Source organism: Lissotriton vulgaris, unplaced genomic scaffold, assembly GCF_964263255.1.
Source record: "Lissotriton vulgaris unplaced genomic scaffold, aLisVul1.2 SCAFFOLD_616, whole genome shotgun sequence".
In the NCBI taxonomy this organism is placed as follows: domain Eukaryota; kingdom Metazoa; phylum Chordata; class Amphibia; order Caudata; family Salamandridae; genus Lissotriton; species Lissotriton vulgaris.
In genome coordinates this window covers 944692-955352 of record NW_028251520.1, presented here as the reverse complement: position 1 = coordinate 955352, position 10661 = coordinate 944692, and the positions used below count along the sequence as shown (strand labels likewise).

The 10661-nt window shown below is 46.6% G+C and overlaps 1 protein-coding gene across 1 annotated transcript in view; it reads left to right on the top strand.

The window, feature by feature from the left end:
* Positions 1-5: 5 nt before the first annotated feature.
* The window catches only part of LOC147662862 (uncharacterized), a 207785-nt gene continuing 197129 nt past the window's right edge, over positions 6-10661 (top strand). The window contains exon 1 of the mRNA XM_086950846.1: positions 6-117. The gene's annotated coding sequence lies outside the window, so the exon portion shown is untranslated. The remainder of the gene's footprint in view (positions 118-10661) is intronic.

The following is a 10661-nucleotide window of genomic DNA, read 5'->3' as shown; positions in this document are numbered from 1 at the left end:
ACCCTGACTACTGCCCATAGGGGTCTGCGCATGCGCTGAGGGACCAATGTGTTGCCCCCGACAGCTGACCCCTGACCCCATGTTTGCTGCAGACAGAGCAGGATCCCCGGTGCAGGGGTGAGTGAAGCGTCATCACTGTTTGTGTTTATGGGATTTGACGAGCACCAGTGAGGGCTGAACCAGAGCCAGGCTGAGGGGAGTCACAGGACACCTGGGGGGAGGGGGGCAGAGGTGAAGGATTCTATGGGGCCCCCTAGGGGAGGAGAGGCAGAGGTAAAGGATTCTATGGGGGCCCCCTGGGGGGGCAGAGGTGAAGGATTCTATGGGCCCCCTGGGGAGGCAGAGGTGAAGGACTCTATTGGGCCCCCTGGGGTGGGGGCAGGGGTGAAGGATTCTATGCGGCCCCCTGGGGGGAGGGGCAGGGGTGAAGGATTCTATGGGGCCCCCTGGGGTTGGGGGCAGGGGTGAAGGATTCTATGGGGCCCCCTGGGGGGGAGGGGCAGGAGGTGAAGGATTCTATGGGGCCCCCTGGGGGAGGAGAGGCAGAGGTAAAGGATTCTATGGGGCCCCTGTGGAGGAGGGCAGGAGGTGAAGGATTCTATGGGGCCCCCTGGGGGGGGGCAGAGGTGAAGGACTCCCTGGGCCCCACTGGGGGGGGGGGGCAGAGGTGAATGATTCTATGGGCCCCCCTGGGGGGAGGGCAGAGGTGAAGGATTCTATGGGGCCCCCTGGGGTGGGGAGGGGCAGGGGGCAGAGGTGAAGGATTCTATGGGTCCCCTGGGTGGGAGGGGCAGAGGTGAATGATTCTATTGGGCCCCCTGGGGGGGGCAGAGGGGAAGTATTCTATTGGGCCCCCTGGGGGGGGAGGGGCAGAGGTAAAGGATTCTATGGGGCCCCCTGGGGTGGGGGCAGGGGTAAAGGATTCTATGGGGCCCCCTGGGGGGAGGGGCAGGAGGTGATCAGGGAGCAGGCAATCAATCAATCAGAGGTTGGTGAAGCTGATAGAGCGCGCAGGTCACCAGACTAGTCTTACCATCCTCACCTGGGCCCATACGCATGACTAAGCCTAATAACCACCAGGTGACCTTGGCGCCAACTCTAATCAGTGATTTATGAATTTCGTTTTAGGACCTATACCATTGTCTTTCCAATCCTTATCATCGGTACCTAAAGTCCTAAGGGATCAAGGGAGTTAGCAAGAAAATAGGTAGAACAATAACACTTAATTTACCTTAAATAACCACAAACTCAGGGAAGATTTCAAATCTTTATCTATGAAAATTATTAAATGTCACAGTCCAAATATGCAAGATCAAAGCTCTTTCTATTAGGAAGATAATGATGAAAGCAATAATATGCAAAGAAGTTGTGAAACTTAATTTTGCCATTTAAACAAAGGTAGGGAAGAGAAAAGGGATGACAGACGATAACATACCCACATTTATTTATATTTACCTAAAATAGTGTGAAGACCAACCCTGGCAACGGGCTGGGATAAAAGACAGAACCCTGAATATACAGGTGCCACCAGGATAAAACAGGTTCAGACCAAAATCAGGACAGGTAAAGCCAAATTGGATCAGGACAAGACCACCATAGGTTAAGACCGACACCCACAGCTAAAGTTGCTCCGCCAGCGTTACAACCCTCTCTGCAGCTAACAGTCGAACCCCAATTGGGTCATCAAATGTTCTCCCTTAGAAATACCGAAATTGCTATCGATTTTTCTGACAGAGTGCTCTGCCAGCACCTCTGCTCTCCATCGCTATTGAGTGCGTTGGGTCACTGACAGGTCAGCTATTCAGACAAGTCGGACAAAACTAACTAGCTAAGCCTACTCTAGTTATACTATTTTTCAGGGCAGTGTACCACCCCTCAATGTTGCAAGTGTAAGGATCCCTAATTTTGATTGGACAAAAGACGAGGAGAGGTCATCACACCATATCAAAATGAAACTTTTCTTTAGAACATTGAAATTAGCGTTCCCTCCCATAACTTTATTTTCCCATGCACGTTTATTCCACCCAACGATGGATGTTCTAATAGTCAATACAATGTTATAATATAACTTCCTTTTGAGAGTTCAGCAGGTCATCTTCCCAGGCGCATCTCAGTCAAGACTGTCCCTGGCACTCCTTCAATGCCATGACTTGGGCTTTCTTGGTTTCTTCTGCGCATGTCCAAAATGGGTGCAGTGGGATTTCATCAGGCCCGAAATGTGATACATGCAAAAATAGAAAACAAACAGTTTTAGAACAAAGAATAAATGAATGTTCTGTAGACCACTTATCTCTACTCTATTCCCATTACTTTATTTTAACTATAGCGTTAAGGGTTAAGCAGAATGAACAATTTAGTGAAAGCAGCAAAGCAAGCATTATCACGTTATGACATAGAGAACCCATTTTAAGTTCTAGTGCGCAGAAGCAAACTTTTCCCCTCAAGCGAAAGGTACATCATGTCACATGAGTATGACTGACGCATGCGCAGAACAGATCCTGCGTTGTGGCGGCCATAATAATGCAAAAGGATTACGGTTAGTAAAAGCACATAGGCAAGCTTCCCCTAGATACTAAAAATGTCACGTGGTGGAATATTAATAAGACAAAACATGTAGTTTAGTAGGTTTACAAGTTATTTAGAGAGGGCTGAGTCCGAGCAAGTTGCTTTACATGCGCAACCTTGCTCCATCAAAGCGCAGCTACTCCACCACAAGGGTCTCAAGGTGCTGGGGGAGGGGGTATGGCTCCGCTGAGTGCTGGGGTCATCCAAAGACCCAGGTCTTGAGGTCCTTGCTGAACAGAAGCAGTGTAGGGATGGGCCGGAGGTGGAGTGGGAAGGTGTTCCAGGTCTTGGCTGCGAGGTAGGAGAAGGCCTTTCCTCCAGTCCTGGTCTTCTAGATGCGTGGGACAGTGGCCAGAGAGAGGTCAGGTGATCGGAAGTGTCTCTTGGGTGCGTGGAATACGAGGCGGTTGTTTAAGTATGATTGTCCAAAGTTCTGGAGGGCCTTGTATGGGTGGGTGAGGAGCTTGAAGGTTATTCTTCATTGAATGGGGAGCCAGTGGCGATCTAGGAGGTGTTGGGTGATGTGGTTGCGACGGGTGATGTCTAGGATCAGTCTGACTGTGGCGTTCTGGACGTTCTGGATTTAACATAGTCGTTTCTTGTAGATTCTGGCATAGAGAGCATTGCCGTAGTCCAGTCTGCTACTGATGAGGGCACGCATGACCGTTTTTCTGGATTCGGATGGGATCTATCTGAAAGCTTTTCAGAGTATACGAAGGGTGTTGAAGCAGGCAGAAGATACAATGTTAATCTGGCCTTAGATTGTGAGCGATGAGTCTAGCATTATGCCTAGGTTTTGTGCATAGTGCTACGCAAATAAATGATGGACGGAATGCTGAATAAATCATACATTCACCTCCAGTCAAGAGATCTGGGTTAAATCCATTGTTCTTTTGCTTGCCATGCTACCCCAGTTTAGACCCAATCATATGCAAATCAGTCTTGACCCTGTGCCTCATGGGAACAGTCCAGACCGACCTGCCAAGCCAGGTCCTCCCTGGACCGGAAACAAGCATCCTGGGACCTGTTTCTGGGTATTACCCTTTATCAGCCAGGCTAGCTTGAATCCAGTGGAACAGTGAGCAAGGGACCCACGTCTGGGCAGACCCATCACACTTAGGGTGAAAAGTGCTATGCAAACAAATGATGGGCGGAATGCTGAATAAATCATACATTCACCCCAGTCAAGAGATCTGGGTTAAATCCATCATTCTTTTGCTCACCATGCCACCCCAGTTTAGACCCAACCAGGGAGGACCTGGCTTGGCGGTTAGGTCTGGACTGTTCCCATGAGGCACAGGGTCAAGACTGATTTGCATTTCTTTTCTACTAGGTGGCGAACCCCCACATACACAGCCGTCAATTTAGTTACACCATTAATCACTGGGATTTTGCAGTGCTTGAATATCTGTGCCTTTCGTTTTATATACCATTGCAGAGTCTTATATCTGACTTTTTTAAGGTGTTTTAGCAAGATGTAAAAAATCTGCAGTATTATAATCCCATAAAAAACTTTTTTTTAAAATCTTTAATTCCATAGCATCCTGAGGATCTAGTGAATCTAAAAGTGCTGTGTGCAAAATTCGTAAAATATTAAATTCTTAAATTATGAAGGGCTAGTCCACCTTCTTTCAATGGCCTATATAAAGTGTCTAGTGCTGAGCAAGGGGATTTATTTGACCAAATAAAAGCTATAAACATGCTTTCTATTTCCTTCAAAAACTTCATCTGTAGAGTCACAGAATCAGCGGCGAACATAAAATTATATAGTGGTAAAACTGACATCCGAATTAACCCAATTCGACCCCATAATGGAGAGAGGCAACTTATTCCATTTAGTGAATAGTGCCTTAATCTTACTGGAAAGGGGGGTTTAATTTAGTTCAAATAAGTTATTAATATTTTGTGTGAAATACACCCCCAGATATCGCTTGGTTCTGGAATTAATTAATGTATAAAATGTGTGCATTAAAGTGTCTTGTGTACAATTACATAATAAAATCTCAGTTTTTGATGTATTAATCTTATAACCTCCCAGGTCTTATACATTTGAAAGATTGACAAAACTCTTTTCTGATTTTTAATATCTGGTTTTAAAAACAACAGTATATCATCTGCATATAATTTAATGGGAGTCATACCATCTACAGGTGGATTTATATTTGGTGAATCACGAACAGCGATAGCTAAAGGTTCAATGAAGAGGTCAAAAAGAATGCGTGATAAAGTGCAGCCCTGTCTTTTTCCCCTATTTATCATGCATGTTCCACTATTTTTAGCATTTATAACTATTTGGGCTTTTGCTCTCTTGTACATACCAGATATTAACTGAATCAATCTAATAGGAAATCTTTTAAAAGAATTATAAAAAGGCTCTCCCAGCTTACCAAATCCTCACATGTGCAGGCATGTTTTTCCGTGCAAAATAATCTAAAGCTTCAGTTAGAAAGATTGTATTAAAAGATAACTGTCTTACAGACACTAAACCGCACTGGTCGGAGTGGATAAAAGTTCCCATGACCAAATTGATTTGGTTAGCTAAAAGCTTCATAATTTATAATCCACATTTAAAAGGCGAATGGCCTATATAAATTGATGTATTCATTATCTTATCCTTTTTTTATAAAGCTGACTATTGTTGCTAAACAAAATGAATCCGGAGCCCTGAGGGACACCCTGCTCGATAGCATGTGCCCTAGAAAGAAAAGGAGGGGTGGAAACGCGAAAGGATCTCCCTGACAAGAAAGATCTAAACCATGCAAGTGCCAGATCAGTAACCCCTGCCTCCTCGAGCCGATGGAGCAGGATCTGATGTGAGACGGTGTCAAATGCCATCTGCGATGGAATGCCATCTTCCCCGCAGGCTTTACCATTTGCTCAGGGCTTTATTACTGTCTCAATCTCACTAAGGGTACATTTTGCTACCAAGGGTTGTATTTGGTTTTATTTCAGCCTTGGGATTTCTAGCTTAACTAAAAAATCAGTAAGTGCTCTTATATCCCCTTGATGTTGGGTACCAGATATTGCTTTATAATGCTTAAAAGATTACTTCTGAATTTCTTCAGGGTCTTTGATAATTGTCTTTGTCTCTGGATCTATTATTGATATTATCTTATTTTTCTCTGGGTGATCTCTTGTCTGCCAAGCCAGTTGCTTACCCTCATACTCGCTCTTTTCAAATACCTTTTGTAAAGATATGTTTTTAGCTGTGTATCCTTGTTCATCATAATACTCCTGCATGCATATTCTGGCTTTCCTAAGTAAGTATTTGTTAGCTTTTGTTGCTGAGCATTGTACTTTTAAACATGCCTGATTTAGTTCTGTTTCAAGCTCGGCCCTTAATATCGACTTTTTCCTCTTCTTTACAATCTCTTTCGATGTAATATATCCACATATCATGGCCTTATAAGCCTCCCATACAATTTCAATATTAGTTGAGTTATTATTTATTTTAAAATAATTAACTGTCTATATCTCCATATCTTTGCACCATTCCTGATCTTCGAGATTCACTTTGTTAAATGTCCAACTTACATCATCAGTCTTTTAACCTTAATTCCTGCTTCCTCCATTTTTACTAAGGCATGATCTGACAAAGCATTTCACACATGAGAGTATGTTTTTAGCTGCGATTTTGTGTAGAGAGTCTGGCCGCTGACATATGCCTGCCTGAGTAACATGAGTATTCCCGTTTATACGGGAACTTTTCCCTCCATAAACCTAGCCCTTGCTTTCCTTCTGAAATGGCTACTGCTATTGCGGGTTTAATTTGTCTATACTGCCCTGTGAATGAATCCACCTTCGGCTATCGCAGAAAATGAAAATCCCCCCCTACAATAAAAAAAACCTGGGATATTAGGTAGGACCTCATCTAAATCTATAATTGGGGTTGGATTACCAGTTAATGGGGCATATATTGTAGCTATCATAATCCTGTTGTTATTAAGAAATCCGCTAAAATATAAGCCCATCTGCTTTCCGTATCTGTTTGGGAAAAAGTATCTTGTAGGGGGAAATGCTTTCTCACATACAGTGACACCCCCTGTTCTGTTGCACTTGCACATGATAAACACTTGATATCCGGCCCATTGCGTGAACATTTTGAAATCTGGTTCCTTTTTCTCAATGTAGTGTGTTTCCTGAATCAATACTGCATCCGGGGAGGGTCCTCTTAGCCATATATCTATTGCTCTATCCTTAAATTTGTTATTTAACCCACTAGCACACAGCATCACAATCTAATTATTTCTCTAAATTGTGCAGGCATTTCATATTATTGATTACATATCTGAAAGGTTTGTCAAAGTATCGTTGCCTTAGACAATAGCACACTGTGCAAATCATAATAACCAACATGACCATAATATTTTCTCCCTTAACCCTGTACCCATGTACTTTCTGTGTAGTCTCCCCGCATCTACCATTCTTCATCCTGTCATATTTGCTCATTGTGCAGGATATTCCTTCAGATTGTTTAATAAAGTGCTGCGTATGACTTGTAAGTGTGTCATGCTTATGTGCTGTAACAGACTTGGTATTCACTTGTCTAATCACCTTGTGTGTCAACTTGGCCGTGGCGCTGTGTGGGGACGCCACGTCACATCCTGCTGACAGGGTGCGCGCCAGGAGTTACATTTTGTAATGAAATTGGAGGTGGAGAATGGCTGCTCAATGGTTAGCGGGCAGCACCGGAATCATGGGGCTTGGCTGCCTTGCCACACCGCTGATCACACCTGCTGCACGGCCGGGACGCCTGCTCTGTGGGACAGAATAATTTTATGGCTGCCGGCGAATACTTAACAATGGATAAAAACGCACGGGTGTAAGTAATATACCATACTTTCATGGTAGCTGAGAATGCATGACATCGGTGGGTGCAACTGAACGGAACAAGAATAGAGCTCCCAGAGTGCACTGGTTCATTACATGAATCCCCAGAACTGAAAATGTGAAGCCCCGATACCTTGGCAGGCTAAGCACCCGGCCACCCTATCCCTACATGTAGGTGCTACATTCATCCAGGTGTCACCAGCTCACATATGAAATTGCAGAGACAGTGAGATCTGCCCATGTTTCCAAGGGTGGATTCATTGACTGGATGACTGATCCACATGGTGTGAAGTGGCTGCCTGCAGTCAGTTTAACGCCCTTCCCTTGCAGTCTTGCCAAGTACCACGCATCAGGCTTAGCATTTACTTCGGGGCTGCATTCACATGGCGTCAAGTGACTGCAACAATATACATTGTGTCAATTTACCGGGCATGGAGACAGGAAGTAGTCTTTCGTGAGGTGGGCTACGGCGGAAAAGAGGGGAAGTTATGTTTCTTTGGTTTGCGCGCGTGCACTGCTCACATTGCTGCCTGTGCCGCCCGTTAATTGGTGCCTGTAGCGACTGTACCGAAGGACATCCCACAAGCTTCATTACAAAGAAACTGGCGGAGACTCGTCGTAGCCGTGGCCCGCTCAGGTCTGAATTACTTTTTGGAAATTGCATTTAAATGTTCAGCCTGACTGAGCCTGTAGCTCTGCTCACTGGCTGCTCTCGTCAGACTGGTGCCGCGGAGGGCCGAGCTCTGCCATTTAAATGGCAGTCAAGTCAAGTCAAGTCAAGAGATTTATATAGCGCGCTACATACCTAGAGGGTCTCAAGGCGCTTGAAGAAGGGTGGGGAATTACTTGTCGAATATCCACGTTTTAAGTTGCTTTCTGAATGCTAGGTGGTTCTGAGTAAGGCGAAGGTGAGTGGGAAGTGAGTTCCAGGTTTTAGCTGCCAGGTAGGAGAAGGATCTACCTCCCATGGTGGTTTTGTTGATGCGAGGTACAGTGGCAAGGGCTTGGTTGGAGGATCGTAGCTGGCGGGAGGGGGTGTAGAAGGACAGTCGTGTGTTGAGGCATTCGGGTCCAATTTCGTAAAGTGCTTTTTGTGCGTGGGTTAGGAGGCGGAAAGTAATCCTCTTATTGACGGGGAGCCAGTGGAGGTTTTCCAGGTGACCAGAGATGTGTTCTTTACGCGGGATGTCTAATATGAGCCTGGCTGAAGCGTTCTGGATGCGTTGGAGTTTTTTCTGGATTTTTGCGGTGGTACCGGCGTATAGGGTGTTTCCGTAGTCCAGGCGGCTCGTGACCAGTGCGTGGGTGACCGTTTTTCTAGTTTCGGTGGGGATCCAGCGAAATGTTTTTTTGAGCATGCGAAGAATGTTGAAGCAAGATGAAGAGACGGCGTTTACTTGTTTGTTCATCGAGAGTGAGGAATCCAGGATGACGCCCAGGTTCCGTGCGTGGTCCGTCGGGATGGGTGCTTTTCCAAGGGCCTCTGGCCACCAAGAGTCATCCCAGGCGGAGGGGGAGGTGCCTAGGATGAGGACTTCTGTTTTGTCTGAGTTCAGTTTCAGACGGCTGTGCTTCATCCATTCGGCTACTTCTTTCATTCCTTCATGCAGGTTGGTTTTGGCAGTGTTAGGGTCTCTGGTGAGTGATAGGATCAGTTGAGTGTCATCGGCGTAGGAGATGATGTTGAGGTTGTGTTGGCGTGCGATGACCGCGAGGGGGCTCATGTAAACGTTGAAGAGGGCGGGGCTGAGTGAAGATCCTTGTGGTACGCCGCAGATGACTTCAGTGGCCTCTGACTTGAATGGTGGAAGGGGGACTCTCTGGGTTCTTCCGGTGAGGAACGAGGTGATCCATTCCAGTGCTTTTCCTTGGATTCTGACGTTTCTGAGGCTCTGTAAAAGGGTGCTATGACAGACTGTGTCGAAGGCTGCGGAGAGGTCGAGGAGGATGAGGGCGACTTTGTCTCCATTGTCCAGTAGAGTTCGAATGTCGTCTGTTGCCGCGATGAGGGCGGTTTCAGTGCTATGTTTGGCTTGGAAGCCGGACTGTGAGGAGTCGAGGGATTTGTTGGTTTCGAGGAAGGCGGCGAGCTGGTTGTTGACCGCTTTCTCGATGACTTTGGCCGGGAATGGAAGGAGCGAGATAGGGCGGTAATTTTTGAGTTTGGTGGGGTCAGCTGTGGGTTTCTTCAGGAGGGCGCTGAGTTCGGCATGTTTCCAACTTTCCGGGAAGGTTGCGGAGTTGAGGGAGCAGTTGATGACGTCTCGGAGGTGCGGTGCTATAATGGAGTCTGCTTTGTTGAAGATGTGGTGAGGGCATGGGTCTGTGGGGGATCCTGAGTGGATGGAGTTCATCAGACGGATGGTGTCCTCAGTGGAGATTGGGTTCCAGTCATTGAGGATGTTCAAGGGGGGTGGGGGTCCTGCAGAGGGTTGGGTGGGTTGGTCTTCGGGTCGGTTGTCGAAGCTGTTGTGGATGTCTGCAATTTTGTTGTGGAAGAATGAGGCTAGGGAGTCGCAGAGGGCATGAGAGGGGGTGATGTCGTTGGAGTCGGCTGAGGGGTTGGTGAATTCCTTGACGATGTTGAATAATTCCTTGCTGTTGTGGGCGTTGCTATCTAGTCGGTCCTTGAAAGCGGCTTTCTTGGCATTCCGGATCAGTTGGTGGTGTATGCGGGTGGCGTTTTTGAAGGCGTCCTTGGTGCTGGTGTTTGGGTCTTTTTTCCAGGCCTTCTCAAGGGAGCGACAGAGTTTCTTGGATTTCTTAAGATCGTCGTTGAACCAGGAGGCCTTCTTGCTGCCTAGTTTGATATGTCGTTTTTTCAGTGGTGCTAGGATGTCGGCGCTGTTGGATAACCATTGGGTGAGGTTAGTGGCTGCTTGGTCGGGGTTTGAGGAGTGGGTAGGGGGGTTTTGAAGAAGCGATGAGGATATCTGGTCGATGGTGATTTTGTTCCAGTTTCTACGCAGAGTGGGTTGAGGATGGTTGTTGGTGGGGGTCTTGTTGTAGGTAAAGTGAACGCAGCTGTGGTCCGTCCAATGGAGAGTTGTGGTGTGGCTGAAGGAGACATGTTTGCTGGAGGTGAAGATGGGGTCGAGTGTGTGACCTGCGATGTGGGTGGGGGTAGTGACAAGTTGTTTAAGTCCGAGGTTGGCGAGATTGTCCAGAAGGGTGGTGGCGTTGCGGTCGTTGTTCTTTTGAAGGTGAAAGTTGAGGTCTCCCAAAAGAATGTAATCCTCGGAGGGGAGGGCGTGTGGAGTGATGAA